We start from the raw sequence: 17,921 nt of genomic DNA, 5'->3' as shown, positions 1-17,921 counted from the left end.
TACATTACCCTATTTTAAAAATCAAATAGATTTATTTATTTTTTTAAAGATTTTATTTATTTATTCATGAGAGACACAGAGACAGAGAGAGAGGCAGAGACACAGGCAGAGGGAGAAGCAGGCTCCATGCAGGGAGCCTGACATGGGACTTGATCCCGCGGCCCCAGGATCAGGCCCTGGGCTGAAGGCGGCGCTAAACCGCTGAGCCACCTGGGCTGCCCCAAATAAAATTATTTAAAAAGATACGGTATATGGTGATGATGATGTGAACTGCATGGACTCCCACCTAAGTTGATCTGGTCAGAGCTATCCCTGGTAAGAAAAAAATATATAGATATAGATACAGATATACAGTTTTTTGTTTCCTAGAAGTGCTTCAGAATAGTGTACTTCTGAATTTTTAGAAGTCCTGCCTTTTCCAGAATGTCATATGAATGGAATCATACCCTATTTAGCCTTTTTTGGTCTGGCTTCTTTTATTTGATTCATCCATGTTATGTGAATTAATAGCCTGTTCCTTTTTATCACTGAATAGTATTCCATTGTATGGGTGTACCACAATTTGTACATTTACCTCTTGAAGGACAACTTAGCTGCTTCCAGTTTCTTGGTGATTATAAATAAAGCTGCAGTAAACATTAGCATACAGATTTTTTTTTTAAACGTAAGTTTTCAGTTCATTTGGGTAGATATATAGGGGTGGGTTTGCTGAGTTTTTATAAGAAATTGCCAAACAGTCTTCCAAAGTGGCTCTGCCATTTTGCATTCCCACTAGCCATGAATATGAGGTGTGTGTCAAGTTTCCTTTTGCTGCATATGGATATCCAGGAGTTCCAGAACCATTTGTTGAAAAGACTGTCCTTTCTTCATTATTATTGGTTTTGCACCTGTGTCAAAAATGTGACTATGCCTGTGTGGGTCTACTTCTGGGCTCTGTAATCTGTTGCATTGATCTGTGTGTCCATCATTTTGCTATTAAACACTGTCTTGATTACTATAGCTTTATAGTAAGTCTTGAAATTAGTTAATATGAGTACTTTTACTTTTTTTCTTCTCTACCAGAATTGTAATCGTAAGAGAGGACATTCTTGTTCCAGTCTCTCACCATTAAGTATGATGTTAGCTATAGGGTTTTTTTTTTTTAGATTTTATTTATTTGAGGGAGAGAAAGCACAGGCAGGGGAGGGGCAGAGGGAGAGGGAGAAGCAGACTCCTGACCAAGCAGGATGCCTGACATGGGGCTTAATCCCAGGACCCTGAGATCTTGACCTGAGCTGAAGGCAGACACTTAACCAACTGAGCTACCCAGGCTTCCCTAGCTGTAGGTTTTTAAAATATATATACCCTATTGCACTGAAAAGAGTTACCATAGCAGTCCTGACACTGTTTGCTATCTTTAGAAGGTCTTGCAAGATTGGCCCTTGGCTGCTGTCTTGAAAATTGGCTCTTCAAACATTTTGAAAATAAAATATTCAACCTTCATTTATTCCTTTTCCAGTGTTCATTTCTTTATGTTAATCCAAGCTTCCACCTTAATCATAATCTTTCAGCCTGAAAAAATTTTCCTTAATTAACAATTCTTTTGTGCAAGGTCTGCTGACAGTAAATTCTTTGCTTTTGTTTGAGAAAGTCTTTTTTTTTCCTTCGCTTCTGAAGGACATTTTCGTGGGATATGGAATTCTGAGTTGACAATTTTTATCCTCTTCAACATATTACCCCACTGTTGCCTTGTTTGCATGGTTTCTGCTAAGTCTGCTGTAACTTTTATTCTTCTTTCTCTCTATATATAGATAGAGATATAGTTTTAGTAGTTAATGTGTTTTTTTCCTCTGACTGCCTTTGAGCTCTTTGTCTTTGCCTAGATGTGGCTTTTTAATTTTGTCATATTTGTCCTGCTTGGTGTTCTTCTGAGCTTCTTGTATCTGTGGATTGTTGCCTGTCACTAATTTTGGAGAGTTCTCAGTCATTATTTTTTCAAATAATTCTTTGGGTAGCCCTGGTGGCCCAGGGGTTTAGCACCGCCTTCGGCCTGGGGTGTGATCGTGGAGACCCGGGATTGAGTCCCACGTCAGGCTTCCTGCATGGAGCCTGCTTCTCCCTCTGCCTGTGTCTCTGCCTCTCTCTCTGTCGTGAATAAATAAAATCTTTTTAAAAAATAATTCTTGTATTCCATTCTCTTTTTTTTTAATTCCCCCGGGATTCCAATTACAAGTATGTTATACCTTTTGATATTTTCCCATAGTTCTTGTATGCTGTGTTCTTTTTTTTTCACTCTTTTGTCACTTTTTGTTTTAATTTTTATTGATTTGGCCAATAAACTCAATTGTTAAACTCACTGATCTTTCCTTGGCTGTGTCAATTCTACTGTTGAACATGTTGGTTTGTTTTTTTTTTTTTTTTAAGTTCTAGCATTTCCATTTGATTGTTATGCTATCTTCTTGCTGAAATTATTCATCTAGTCTTGCATGTTGTCTACTTTTTCCATTAGAGTCTTTAATATATTAATCATAATTCTAAATTTCATTTGATAGTACCAACATCTGTGTCATACTGAATCTCAATCTGATTATTGCTTTGTCACTTGGAATATTTTCTTGCCCTTCATTATGCCTCATAATAAAAAGCTGAACATGGCTGAAAAGTTGAAACTGAACATCAGGAGATGCTGAGTTAAATATTTGATATATTTGGGTAAGAACACAGATGTCCTTCTGCTAGGCCTTTAGTGTGGGGATTTGAGTTAATCTAGTCAGGAGTTGGCTTGTGTTTGATGTTTCTTTTTGGTAGGGCACCAGAGATTTCTGATTCCTCTAGTGATACCTTCTTTTTGACTCCTGCTTGGCTTTGGGTTTTTCCTTTGTGCTGTTTCCCAAGAGCTGTTATAGCCCTCCCAGTTGGATTCCATTGTTACTAACTACATAGCTGGTTTGCCAGGTGGTGGATGGTGGAGGAGGAGGGAGTTCTCTGATGATTTGATTAAGCCTCAGACTTAGACACGCATTGGAACCTGGGTCTTGATTATGTCCTTTACAAGATCCTGCCCCTTCTCCAGGGGGTGAAGCTTCTTTTCCTTTTTTCTTGTCTTCCTTTTCCCCAGCTGCAGTGAGTATCCACCAGTGTCCTTAAACCAAGGGTTTTAAGCCCTTCCCCCTGCAGATTAATAAGCCTTTTGTTCTGTACTGGCGGTAAAGGAAAGGGGTCTGGGTGGATTTCACAGTGGGTGTTGTTTTCCTCAACCAACCAGCACCAGGATGGAAGCTTTCTCTGGGATTTTCCCTGATTCTTTCTGTAAGAGCTTGGTGGGATTCCTGTAGGAAAAACTTGTAAGAGAATGGGAATTCCTCCACCCCATGTGGAGCCTAGAAGCTTCATACTGTCATGACATCCCATACTCTGGTCTTCAGTAATTTGTTAGAATTTCTAGTTTGATCTTCCTATCAGATTACATGCTTGGATCCTATGCCTACCTGCAGGCATCTGTCTCTTCAGATATCCAGATGGTGGTTTGCCCTGTACTCAGTTCTTTGATAGGTCCAAGAAGAGTCGTTGGTTTTTCAGTTTGTCTAGTACCTTCTTTTTTGTAAAGGTGAGAATGATGGCTTACCAATCCTTTACCAGCTGAAACCTGTGTCCTGAGAAATAAGTTTTCATCTGTATAAATGTCTAATGCAGTACATGGCGTGACCCATAGAAACTCAGTACAGATTAGCTTTTCCTTTTTCTTTTTCTCACCTCCTTGAATTTTATGGTTTTATAGCTAGGGAGCTAGGAATAATTGATTCTGGTTTGGGTTCTGCCTGTTTTAGGCTTTAAAAGCCTCTACACTGCTGGCAGTATGTTGTTCTGTGTCTTGCTATCTTCCAGAATTCTATATATGCCTTTATAATTATTGAGAACATTATTAGCACTCAGTAATAATTTGCCTCATTCAAAATTAGAGTGTGATTTAGTCTTTCCACAGTATAGGTTTTGTTAGTGACCATGTATTTGTCATTTTTATTCCCCACATTTCCAGGTGCAGTTTAGTTCAGCAAATATTTGAGTGCCCACCGTGCTGTAAGGCACTAGGTGTTGAGTAGAATACAAGCATGGCCTGGTAAGTGGAGTAACCAAGAGGTTCTCAAAGGCAATGGAGATGAGACCCTTTGGATGTAAGGATATTGCCATTTGGGAAATATCTCCATTTTGATCTAGAAGGATTAAAATTGTTTTTAATTCTGTTTTTAGTTATACTAGAGATATACTAGAGTTGCATTCTAGTAAAAATTGAAAAGGTGTAGAAAGAGAGCCATGGTTGTCCATGACATCTTTATAACAGCCTCATTTCATTACATTCTTCTCAGGGTTAATTTTTATTACTTATTTTTTATTTACTATGCAAGTTGCTATATCAAGTATCATGTATTTTTAAGGGACTAAGCACACAAATTCTGTTAACTTTTGTTTAATGGGATAACTCATCATTCAGTTTGGTTGTGTAGCCTAATAATGTCTTTTTTGCTTCACATTATAGTTAACTCTTTTAATTTTTAAATCTGAAAACTATCGTTAATGGTAGGTAGAACTGTGTTTTCTTTTTACATAAATTAGTACTGACCAAAAAGAAGATGACCTTTTTCTTTAATTATCATATAGTAAAACTGACTTTTGGGGGCATGCATAGTCCTGTGGATTTTGATACATGTATAGATCAGTATAACCACCATCATAATCAAGGTACAAAATAGTCCCATCACCTGAAAAAACTCTGTGTTACCTTTTCAGTCACACTTTTCCCACCCCCAACCCATGACAGCCACTGACTGATCTGTGCTCCATCACTAGTTTTATCACTTTGAGGATGTCACATAAATGGAGTCAGACTGAATGTAATCTTTTGAGTCTTGCTTTTTTTCACTCAGCATAATGCTTTTGAGATTCATCCAAGTTGTGCATATTAATAGTTTATTCCTTTTTTATTGTTGAGTAGTGTTCCATTGTAGAAATGTACCACATTCGGGTTTCTAGCAGTTTTGGTAATTATAAGTAGAGTTGCTATAAGAATTCATATGCAAGTGTTTATGTGCACATACAGTTTCAGTTTCCTAGGGCAAATAACCTGAGAGTGAGATTGCTAGAATTATACTAACATTCATGGTAAAACTTAGTTGCCTAGAGTTTGAATGGTAGAATGGATAGAGTAGTAGAGGCTCAAGTTGTTTGAATTCTTCTTTTGCTTCTTAGTTATGCAACCTTGAGTGAATTTAACCTCTTTGTGCCCCAGTTTTATGTTTTGTAAAACGAAGTTAATAACCATTGAGATTGCTGTGTGGAATTAATGGCACATTAAGGATAAAATGCTGATCAATGTTTGGCAAACCAAATATTATTATTATTTCATGCTTAACTGAACCTTGTCAGAAACATTTGTCTTTAATTAAAATAGGAAATTAAGTAATCCATAAGTGTGATGTGTTTAGGAAGGCAAGCCTTCAAAGCATGCTGTCTCTAGGAGAAATTTTAAAAGTTATTCTCAGTGGTGAAAAAATTTAGGAACATAGATGTACAGGAGTCCTATGTAACATCCAAAGGTTGGACTAGATGACCAATTTTGATGGTTTTACTTGCCCTCTCAACATTAAAAGAATCATGTTCACTAAGAATTTAATCCATTGCTATATTTAATAGAGAAGCTGCAAAAACTACTTCAGGATCAGCTAACACTCATTTAGTGCTTGCTATATACCAGTCTCCAGGATAGGGACTCAAGTGTATAAACCTTAGTATGTCCCCACAAAATAAGTAATTTGGATAATCACTGAGTGATATTTTTATACTTTTTTAAAGGTAACTGTTGAAGACACTGATGAGGCATGATTTCTTGAAGCGCCCATTATGTGAACCACCTATGATATCTCAGATCCTATCTTGAAACAGGAAACCTCCCCAGTTTTGAGGAGCACATTGAGGAGAGAATTGTAAAACCTCAACATGTCTACTCAAATCTCTCCCTAGAGCACTATGTCATTAGAATGTAACAGAGGCTCCTTTCTTGCATAACTGTTATAGAGTATGGTCTGGCTCAGTCTGAGAGAATGCCAAGGCAGAAGAGATGTGTTTTCCCCTGGAGAACTTTCCCTGTCCTATGAGGTACACACAAAGGGCTACCCATTCACCTACTAGAGAGTGGGTGAAAGCCAGGAGGTGCAAAGAGGAACCTTCCTTCTCTTGTCTGTTCAGTTGTTTTGCAATGTATTCACATGCCACAGTCTATCAACTGAGGACAATTCTTCACCTGGAATTTCAAGGGAAGTGGGTGAAACAAGAAGTTAGAGCACATAGTCTGGGATGTCATCTCTAAACTGTCCTCACTGCCTCCCCTCCCCAAGTACCACCAGCACAACACTCGAGTTTACCTGGAACCTTTCCTCACAGTTGGAACATTCTTCCCTCTTTGCCCTGCCAATCCTGCCTGGGCCATTTCTCGCAAATTCTAGCCCAGCAAGACACTCCCCCTTGCCTCAAAACCACTTGTTTGGACACCGTTCTCTACTCCATATTTCTTCATTACATCATGTCTTGTTTTTCTTTTCAGTAGGCTCCATGCCTAGTGTGGAGCCCAACACAGGCCTTGAACTCACAATCCTGAGATTAAGACCCGAGCTGAGATTAAGAGTCAGATGCTTAACTGACTGAGCCACCCGGGTGCCCCAATCATGTCTTTCCTATTCACTTTGTCACCTAATGCCATACTTCCTTACTCTGTGACCTATTTCATATATACACGATCTGAAGGTTTACAACTAGACTGTCTTTCCCAGAGTGGTAGGAAACCCTCAAATTCTCTATATCCTATCTCCACAAATACCTGAAAGAGAATTGTTGCCTGCTATTTAATTAAGCCAAACAGCGATTCTCATTTTGTGTTTAAAAATTACATATAACATGTTCTAATGGCTACATAAGTCCCGTGAAAAGTGATAGTTTGGGAAATAAATATGCATTTTGTGGACTGTCAGGAGAAAGCTGGTGTTTTGCCATGCTGCCACAGTGAAAAGTGTGTCCATACCATTTACCTGGATATAGCATGGCTTCACAGTATAGATTACAGTCAAAACTTCAAGCAGCTTTTTTCTGGTTCCATCATGCATTCTAGCTTTCCCCATAATTCTTTGCCCACTTAAAATGTTAAAGAGCACTGGGAATTTTAAAATTAAAAAAATATATAGACAAAACAGGGATCCCTGGGTGGCGCAGTGGTTTAGCGCCTGCCTTTGGCCCGGGGCATCCTGGAGACCCGGGATCAAATCCCACGTTGGGCTCCCGGTGCATGGAGCCTGCTTCTCCCTCTGCCTATGTCTCTGCCTCTCTCTCTCTCTGTGTGTGACTATCATAAATAAATAAAAATTTTAAAAAAATTATTAAAAAAATATAGGCAAAACATTGCAAACAGTTGTATCCTACTTGTCTCATATGAAACCTGCATCTTATATATAGGAGAGGGGAGTGGGTGTATGTTGAGCCTCAGTTTAGATCTCCCCAGGATAACCAACTTAGGTCCAGGATAAACGTTTTTTATACTTTGGGAATACCTGGGTGGCTCAGTTGGTTAAGCATCTGCCTTCTGCCGAGGTCGTAATCCCAGAGTCCTGGGATGGAGCCCTGTGTTGGGCTCCCTGCTCAGCGGGGAGCCTGCTTCTCCCTCTCCCTGTACTGCTCTTCCTGCTTGTGCTCTCTTGCTTGGTCTGTCAAATAAATAAATACATACATACATACATACATACATACAATCTTTTTTTTTAAAGAAAGCATTTTTTATACTTGTAAATAAACCTGGCTGTAAAAGCTCCAGTTATGCCCTTTAACCCCTTGAAGAGAATTCATGTAGACACTTCTCTTTAGGGAAATAATTTCTAGGCTGTTTTCTTGCCATGATCTCTATGCCTCTGTACTCCAGGCCCAAATTCAACTTCCTTCCAGACTACTATCCTTAAAGATGCAGGCTGTAAAGGTCTCTTCTTCCTTATACCCCCATTCCCACTCTCACCATGAGGCCACCACTGACCCCTCACTGCTCACTGCATGGTGGACAGTGTCTAACTTCCTGAGAGCCTAGCAGTTAAAGTCCCCCACATCCAGTCCTAACCTTTCCCACCATCCTTACCTCTTACTTTTCAAATCCTTTACTCATTCTGCCCAAGTGTGCATTCACTAGAATCTAAACATACTATGAGTCATCCTGCCACTTCTGTGTGTACTGCCTTTGCCTGAAGTTCTCCACATTCCTCTGGGTTTGTTTCATCCTGTACATTCCGCAGGACCCACTCAAAAGCTTATCTTTTTTACCTCAATGGTTCCTTTAATCTTTGATGGCACACAGGACTGTGTTCAGCACTCATTTTCCCTAATGGGATGGTAGTATAGATTGGTTAATGGCCACAAAGTCCTTTCATTTCTGTATGTATGTGACTTTGCAGCACCTCCCATCAAGATAAGAGTCTGTTTCTCTACTCCCTGAATCTGGGCTGCCCTTGTAACTTGCTTTGGCCAATAAAATGCAGTGTGAGTAACTGTGACTTCGGCGCCTAGGTCTCAAGAAGTTTTGTAGCTTTCCCCTTGCTCCTTAGGAATCCTGAAGGAACCTTGTGAAGAAGACCAGCTAGTATGCTAGAGGAAGAGGAGGAAGAGATGCTGTGGGAAGAGGTCAGTCAGCAGCCAACCATCAAACATGTGAGTGAGGCCATATTAGAACATTGAGCCCCAGTCACATTGCCAGATGACTAACCATATGAGGGACTCAGGAAAGACTAATTAAAGAATAACCTAGCTGATTCTATCCCAAATTGCTGACCCACAGAATTGTAAGCACATAAAATGATTGTTATTATAAGCCACTAAGTTTTGGGATGATTGGGATCCCTGGGTGGCTCCGCGGTTCAGTGCCTGCCTTTGGCTCAGGGCGTTATTCTGGAGTCCCGGGATCGAGTCCCGCATCGGGCTCCCTGCATGGAGCCTGCTTCTCCCTCTGCCTTTGTCTCTGCCTCTCTCTCTCTCTCTCTCATAAATAAATAAAATCTTAAAAAAAAAGTTTTGGGATGATTTGCTATGCAGTAATACATAACTGAAAGGGCATGGTTTGTAGTATTGTATTCCTAGGGCCTAGAGGACATGCCTATGGCAGGTTTTCTTTAAGTGATTATTGTGGATCACTTTCATCATGGTGTCACTCCTCTCTATTTAATAGACAAATAAGCTTTCAAATCTTCATGTCTTTTCCTAGTTTTCAAACAGTTCAAAGCTTGGATTAACACCGTCTTCAAGAATAACACCTTTGAGTTTTTCTGTGCTCTATTGGACCAACATCCATCCATTTTCTCTCTTTGCAGCCCCATTACAGGTTGTACCCCTCAACTCCATGTCGCATCCCTTATTACTTAACCTTGTTCACTAACTGTAGGGTCAACCCATGGACTACCTGAATGCCATAAAGCTGTTTTTAACTTCCCAGCCCTCCACTGTGACTTTGAACTCCCATTACCTGATTCACATGTGCTTATAACTAGGGGGGACCTTAGAGATTGTCTCAGACAACTCCTTTGAGTTATGAGTGAGGAAAGGAATGCCCAGATAAGAAATAGCCATAGAAATGGCTTTTTCAGGTCATATGTTGGCAGTATCAATACCAGAACCCACATCTCATGCAGATTATTACCTGGGGATCCCTGGGTGGCTCAGCGGTTTAGCGCCTGCCTTCGGCCCAGGGTGTGATCCTGGAGTCCCGGGATCGAGTCCCATGTCGGGCTCCTTGCATGGAGCCTGCTTCTCCCTCTGCCTGTGTCTCTGCCTCTCTCTCTCTCTCTGTCTTTCATGAATAAATAAATAAAATCTTTTTAAAAATACCTAAAATATAGATTATTACCTAGTAGATTGCTTATTTGTACTTGGTTCATGTGTGTAAAACTGTGCCTCACTAATTAGACCATAGAAGTTCTTTGAAAAGGGAGTATATCTCTTCATACTTTCCTGCTATCCTCAAAGACTAGCCAGTGACCACTGAACATGTAAGTAGTCAATGAATACTTGTCGATTAATTGACATTTGAAAAGCAATTATGCTGGAATTACTCTTTTTTGTAAGGTTGCCAAGTTTTTGAAAAAATTACTGAAGTATAATTGACATAAATGCTATATTAATTTTAGGTATACAACATAGTAATTCAACAATTCTATGTATTCAGTGCTAACCACGATAAATGTAGTCACCATCTGTCACCATACAATGTTATTATAGTATTATTGACTACATTCTATAAGCTGTACTTATCATTTACATGACTTATTTATTTTATAACTGGAAGCTTTTACCTCATAATCCCTTTTATCTGTTTCACTAATACGTGCGCCCACCTCCCCTTTGGCAAGCACTGGTTTATTCTCTGTATTTAAGAGTCTGGGGTTTTTTGTCTCTGTTTTTTTTTTTTTCTGTTTGCTCATTTGTTTTGTTTCTTAAATTTCACATATGAGTGAGATCATATATGATATTTGTCTTTCTCTGATTTATTTCACATAGCATTATACCTTCTAGGTCCATCCGTGTTGTTGCATGTGGCAGAATTTCATCCTTTTTTTGGCTGTGAAATATTCCAGCGTGTGTGTGTGTCTCTGTGTGTCTGTGTATACACACCACACCTTTGTCCATATATCTGTGGATGAACACTTGAGTTGCTTCCATTTCTTGGCCATAAATAATTCTGCTGTAGACGTAGGGGTGCATTTATGTTTTCAAAGTAGTGCTTTTGTTTTCTTTGGTTAAATACCCAAGTGTGGAATTACTGGATCATTTACAGTATTTCTATTTTTAATTTTTTGAGGAACCTCCATAATGTTTTCCACAGTGGCTGCACCAATTTATATTCCTACCAGTAGTGCACAAGGGTTCCTTTTCACCCACATCTTTGCCAACACTTGTTATTTCTTGCCTTTTTGATACTAGCCATTCTGACTGGTGTGATGTGTTATCTCATTGTAAGGAACTGTTCTGTATCTTGTTTGTGGTGGTAATTACAACTGTATTCGTTTTTCAGAACTTGAATTGTACATTAAGGATAGGTTATACTGTGTATAAATTTTTAGAATTAAGGTATAATTCAAGGCAATTATGCTGAATAAGTCCATTTTTTTTTATAAATGTGGCTAAATATACAGGTTATATGTTATTGTGAGAAAAGGAATTTGGCCCTTTGAAAATAAATTTGCACATGATAAGTACTCATGTTAGTTTCTTTCCTCCCTGTACACAAATGCTTCAGGATCATCTATCAAGACTGCTAAAGAAAGCATATATACCCTAGGAGATGGCTAGATCTCAGATGACCTCTAAGATCCTGTGATTGGTTTGAAAGGTAAATAAATGACTATTTTGGAACGCTTGTATAAGGTAAAATATATAAGTACCACCACACTATTCTGAAGCTGGTCCCCTAGAACCTTAATTGTCCTTACAAAGACTCGGGTATAAAATAAACTATTAACCCTCTGTTAATATAAATTATTTTAAAATTAAAAATAATACAGAAAGGTGGCCAAATGTTCTTTCATTGTCATACTGGAACATTGACTAACAGGCCCACCCAAGGATTATTTAGTTCTCTGGGGGATTGCGTCTTTGGAAGTAACATGTTAACTCAAAGATTTTTGTTGGGCAGAGATGTAAAAATTCTGTTTGTAGAAAAAATAATCCCAGAGAGTATAGATTAACTGTCCTATAGGACATTAACCACTTTTCTCTGTACCTTATCTATCTTATTGTAGCATTTTTAATTTTAGTACCTATATTTACCAGATCTCTCCAATATTCTTTGAATCAGCCTGAGTCCCTCACTAATAAAGTAGTCTTTCACATGTGTTCACTCTGTATTTGTAGGAGTCATTTTTTTAATTTTGAAAATTATACTTTGATACCTGAAACATCCTACAACATTGCCTAAGGATCATGCCCTATCCTGTACAAAGTCCCTGAAATCCACTACTGATTGCTGATTTTAATGCTGTACCAGCACCTTGAAATACCTTTGTGATCATGCTGGTACCTGAAGAGCTCTTCACACACACACACACACACAAAAAAAAAAAAAACTAGATACCTCTGCAGAATACTGCAGAAAGACTTTCTGGAACTATTCTCACAAAATGAGAAACTGATGTTCCTTCCTATCATGTTATTGTTCTATTTATAAGCCAAGAGGATGACATTAAGAACCTTTGTTTTAGGAGATCCAGAGCAAACAGACTCACACTGGGCCCTTCTTTCCTGTCAAACACTATTCCTTATAATCCACTTTTGCTAGTAATGGCCATAAAATAACTATATTGGAACAATAAAAATTGATAAACTACCAGCTGCCTCAAAAATCTAATAGCTTTGGCAAAATATACTGTAGCTTGCTGTGATAGAGCCTCTTTTTCCCTAACAGGTTTTATTTTAACACTTTCTTTTTCACACTACTGAACAGCATAATCAAATCAACAATTCAGCAAATGCCCAGTGTGTTTCAGACACTAGGCACTGCTCAGTCCTGACCACCCCTGCTCACCCTCTGCCTCAAGCAGGCTTCACTGGTACTCAGTGTCAGTCATTGATTTGCAGTTGTCCAGGATGAAAGTGGAGAACAGAGCAAGCCCAGATGGAGGGTTGCAGTCTACCCTGTTAGCACCCACAGAGTCAAGGAAAAGAGTGGGTCTTTTTCACATTAATAAAAGCTACAAGGCCACTGAATATTAAATACATACAAATTTGAAACATCCTGTGAAACAGGAAGGGTAGGTTAAAACATGGTTCATTAACACCTGGTATTTATAAATATTCTGAATTGGCTTGATGACTTTATTGAAAGAGGTATAAACAAATACCTTGCAATAAAAACTCAAATTCAGAATAATCCAGGTATGGTGCCCATTTATACAGAGACCAAAGGGCCAACTTCCCATGCAGCATAGGGAATCCTCTGCAGAGAAATTTTGAACCAGAATTCTAAAACACCAGGGAGGAGGGGGTGGAGTGGGGTAAGAATATGGGACATAAGTAGGGGGAAATTTTTCAACTCCTTTTTTTCCTGGTGATTATTAAAACAAAGTTCTTTAATATTTCATCATAAAATGTTTTTGAAAAAATAATCAATTGGGCCAGCTTCTGCATTGGGATGTAGAGAGCTAGAAGGAGCATTGCTCCCACCCGTAAAATTAAAAAAAAAAAAAACAGACTGATTTCAAATTCATGATCCATTATTGAACCTATCAGAAGTAGTTTGCTCAAGTATTTGTTCAGAGGAGTATTTGTTCAAAAATTTGGTCATTTTAAAATTTGGTAGTTTTCTTGCTATTAAGATTTTTTTTAAGTTTATTATTATTTTAAAGATTTTATTTTGGGGGCACCTGGGTGGCTCAGTCAGTTAAGCGAATGCCTTCAGCAGAGGTCATGATCCCAGGGTCCTGGGATCGAGCCCTACATAGAGCTCCCTGCTCGGTGGGGAGCCTGCTTCTCCCTCTCTCTCTGCTGCTCCCCCTGCTTGTGCACATGCTCTGTCTCGCTCTCTCTCAAAGAAAGAAAAGAAAATCTTTAAAAATAAAGATTTTTTTTTTTTTTACATAATTTCTACTCTCAACACGGGGTTCGAACTCAACTCTGAGATCAAGAGTCACATACACTACCAACTGGGCCAGCGAGGCATCCCATATGTATTTATTTGTTTTAAGTATTTCTATACCCAGTGTAGGCCTTGAACTCCACCTGAGATCGAGTCACATGCTCTTCTGACTGAGCCAGCCAGGTGCCCTTTTAACTGTTAAGTTTTGAGAGGTATTTTTTTAATATTCTGGATAAAAATCCCTTATTGGTTACATAATTTATCAATATTTTCTCTACATCTGTGGCTTGGCTTTTCATTTTCTTAACAGTGTCAGTCACCAAGCAAGATTTTAATTTTGATGAAATCCAGTTTATCATTTTTTTAAAAGGACCATTTTATTAACTCTAGGTCATGAAGATTTTTCTCCTGTGTTTTCTTCTAAAAGTTTTATAGTTCTATGTTCTACATTTAGGTTTATGCCCATTTCCAGTTAATATTTGTATGTGATGTGAAGTTTAGGTGGAGGTCTATTTTTTACATGTGGATATCTTATTGTTTCAGCACCGTTTGCCCAAAAGACTATCCTTCCTCCTTTAAGTTGTTTGTACCTTTGTCAAACATCAGTTGCCTATATTTATGTGAGTTGATATCTGAACTCTCTTGTTCCATTGGTCAGTTTTTATCACTTCACCAATACCACTGTCTTCATTACTGTAGCTTTACTGTAATGCTTAAAATCAGTTAGTGTGAATTCTCTAACCTTTTTATTATTTTTAAAGATTTTATTTATGTATTCATGAGAGACACAGAGAGAGAGGCAGAGACACAGGCAGAGAGAAAAGCAGGCTCCACACAAGGAGCCCGATGTGAACTCAGTCCTGGAACTGGGATCACGCCCTGAGCTGACGGCAGACGCTCAACCACTGAGGCACCCAGGTGTCCCTCTCTAACCTTTTTAAAATTTGTTTTAGCTATTCTATACCTTTTGTTCATAAATTTTATTTTTTTTTCATAAATTTTAGAATCAAGTTGTCTATACTTACAAAAACTGCTTCGATTTTTACTGGAATCAGATTAAATCTAATGATGAATTTGATGAATGTGGAGATAATTGACATCTTTAATATGCTGAACATTCCACCACATGAATATAGTATATTTCGCCATCTATTTAGATTTTCACTTCTTTCTTTTGTCAGTGTTTTTAGTTTTCAGCATATAGGTCCTGTACATGTTTTGTTAGATTTACGCCTAAATATTCTATTTCTTTGGAGCTACTGTAAGTAATATATTTTTTAAATAATCAGTTTCTAATTGTTTATTGCCACCACATAGAAATATGATTTATTTTTGTATTGACCTTATATCCTGCTCCCTTGCTAAGCTAACTGGTTGTTATAGGACTTTAAAAAAAATAGAATATATTCCCTGATATATTTTATTTTATTTTTTTCCCTGATATATTTTAAGCAAACAATCATGTTTAGCAGTAGAGATAGTGCCATTTGGTTTTAAGTAATCTCTACACCCACTGTGGGGGGGGCTCAGACTTACAACCCCCAAATCAAGAGTCTCATGCTCTACCCACTGAACCAGCCAGGCACCCCTGTATGCCATTTATTTATCTGTTTATCCATCTGTCCATCCATCCATCCATCCATCCATCCATCCATCCATCCCTTATTGCACAGACCAGGACTTCCAGTATGATGTTTAATAGTGGTGAGATAACACTGTCAGTTATACTCAAAACATTTTTTTTAAAAAAGAAGTGGTGAAAAAGGATACCTTTTTCCTGTTTCACCTTCAGGTCTTTCATCTTGAAGTTCATTTTTTAAGATTTTATTTGTTCATCAGAGATACAGAGAGAGAGGCAGAGACATAGGCAGAAGGAGAAGCAGGCTCCCTGTGAGGAGCCTGATGTGGGACTCGATCCCAGGACCCTGGGATCATGACCTGAGCCAAAGGCAGATGCTTAACCCCTGAGCCACCCAGGCATTCCTTTTTTGAAGTTCTTTTATCTGGTTGATGAAGTTGCCCTGTATTCCTAGTTTGCTGAGAATTTCTATCATGAGTGGATAATGAAGTTTGACAAATGCTTATGTAATCATCAACTGATATGATCATGTGGATTTTCTTTTTTAAATTTGATGTGGTTGGGATCCCTGGGTGGCGCAGCAGTTTGGCGCCTGCCTTTGGCCCAGGGCGTGATCCTGGAGACCCGGGATCGAATCCCACATCGGGCTCCCGATGCATGGAGCCTGCTTCTCCCTCTGCCTATGTCTCTGCCTCTCTCTCTTTCTCTCTCTGTGACTATCATAAATAAATAAAAATTAAAAAAAATAAAAATAAAAAAAATAAATTTGATGTGGTTGATTACATTGATTGGTTTTCAGACATTGAACCTGCCTTGCATTCCTGGGGTAAAGCCCACTTGTTTGTAGGTTTTATATATTACAATTAGATTTGCTGATATCTTGTTGGGGATGTTTGCTTCTATATTCATGAGGGATATTGGTCTATAGTTTTCTTTTTTGTACTGCATTTGTCTGGATTTGATAGCAGGGCTTCATAAAATAAGAGTTGGGAGGGATTCCATCCTCTCCTGTTTCCTGGAAGAGATCTTGCAGAATTGGTGTTGTTTTTTCTTTAAATGTTTGTTGAAATTTGCTGGTGAAACATCTGGGCCTGGGATTTTCTCTTTAAAAAGATTTTTAGCTGTGCATTTAATTTCCTTAATATATATGGCATTATTTGGGTTATCTATTTCATCTTCAATGAATTTTGGTAGCTCATGGTTTTTGAGAAATCTGTCCCATTTCATTTGAGTTGTCTGTGTGCATAGAGTTATTCATCAGATTGGTTTATTATCCTTTCAGTATTTGCAGGGTGTATGGTAATAATCCCCTCTTTCATTCTTGATATGGCTATTTTGAGTGTTCTCTCTTCTTTTCTCTCTCAGTCTTGCTAGAAGTTTATCAATTTTATTGATTTTTTTAAAGAACCAACTTTTATTATCATTGATTTTTGTCTGTTTTTGTTTCTCTGTTGTTTTTCAGCTTCATTGATTTCTGCTTTATGTAGATTATTTCCTTGTTCTGCTTACTTTGGATTTATTTTGCTCTTCTTTTTGCAGTTTCTAAGGTGGAAGTTTAGATTGTTTATTGAGACCTTTTTTTCCCCCCTAAAAGTGCGTTTAATGCTGTTAATTTCCCTCTAAACTCTGCTTCAGCGGTAGCCCATAGATTGGATTATTTGTATTTTCATTTTTCTTTAATTCAGAACATTTTCTAATTTCTCTTGGAAGTTTCTCTTTGATTCATGGATTATTTAGATGTAGCTGTCTAATATCCAAGTGTTTGGAGCTTTTCCTCTTTGTATTGTTGATTTCTAGTTTAATTTCTTTATGGTCATGGAGCATATTCTTTTATAATTTCAATGCGTTTATGTTTGAGGTTTGTTTTATGACCTAGGATATGGTCTGTCTTGTTGAAAAAATATATATGCTGCTATTGTCAGGTAGAGTGTTCCTTATTATGCAGCTAATGCCACTTGGTTGATAATGATGTTAAGTTCTCATATATTCTTGCTGATTTTTCTGTCTAGTGGTTCTGTGTATTAATTAGAGAGGAGTATTGAAGCCTCCAACTATAATTGTGAATTTTTTTACTAATTTTAGGTCTGACAGTTTTGCTTCACATATTTTGAAGCACTGTTGTTAGGTATGTACAGATTTAGGATTGTTAATTCTTTTGAGTGAGTTAATAACCTTTCAGCATTATGTTATGTCCCTCTATATCCCACTTTATCCTTGTCATTTTCCTTCCTCTGAATTCTTTCTTTTGATCATTGTTTGCATTATGTATCTTTTTTCATCCTTTTGCTTTTCACCTACCTGTATCATTTATATTTGAAGTGAATTTCTTATAGACAGTGTGTAGATTAGTCATATTTTTAAAATCTGTTCTGACATTCTTTATCTTTTAATTGTATGTTTAGACCATTACACTTAATGTAACTATTTATGCTTGATTTTAGCCTACCATTTAATTACTTCTTGTGTTAACCTCTGTTGTTATTTCCTTTTTCCCTCTCCCTTGCCTTCTTTTGGGTTATTTGAACACTTTTAGTGCTCTATTTTAATTTATCTACTCTGATTTTTTAGTTTATCTCTGGATATTTTTGTGGTTACACTAGGAATTATACACATTTAGCTTTGCACAGTTTGCTTAGTATCAATACTTTATCACTTCAAGAGGAATGCAGAAACTTTACCCTTTACCCTCCACCCTTTTTGTTATAGTTGTCTTATATTACA

The 17,921-nt window shown here is 37.9% G+C and overlaps 1 protein-coding gene across 3 annotated transcripts in view; it reads left to right on the top strand.

Annotated features, from left to right (window-relative positions):
- Positions 1 to 17,921, top strand: part of JADE3 (jade family PHD finger 3) — a 140,039-nt gene that overhangs the window by 9,578 nt on the left and 112,540 nt on the right. The window contains exon 1 of one of the 3 annotated variants that reach the window (XM_077888440.1): positions 11,288 to 11,380. The exons of the other annotated variants lie outside the window; for them this stretch is intronic. The gene's annotated coding sequence lies outside the window, so the exon portion shown is untranslated. Of the gene's footprint in view, positions 1 to 11,287; positions 11,381 to 17,921 lie in introns of those variants that run through there. 3 annotated transcript variants of the gene reach the window in all.

This window comes from Canis aureus, chromosome X, assembly GCF_053574225.1.
Source record: "Canis aureus isolate CA01 chromosome X, VMU_Caureus_v.1.0, whole genome shotgun sequence".
Classification (NCBI taxonomy): Eukaryota; Metazoa; Chordata; class Mammalia; order Carnivora; family Canidae; genus Canis; species Canis aureus.
Note: the sequence above shows the minus strand (reverse complement) of the source record. Positions and strands in the feature narration are given on the sequence as shown.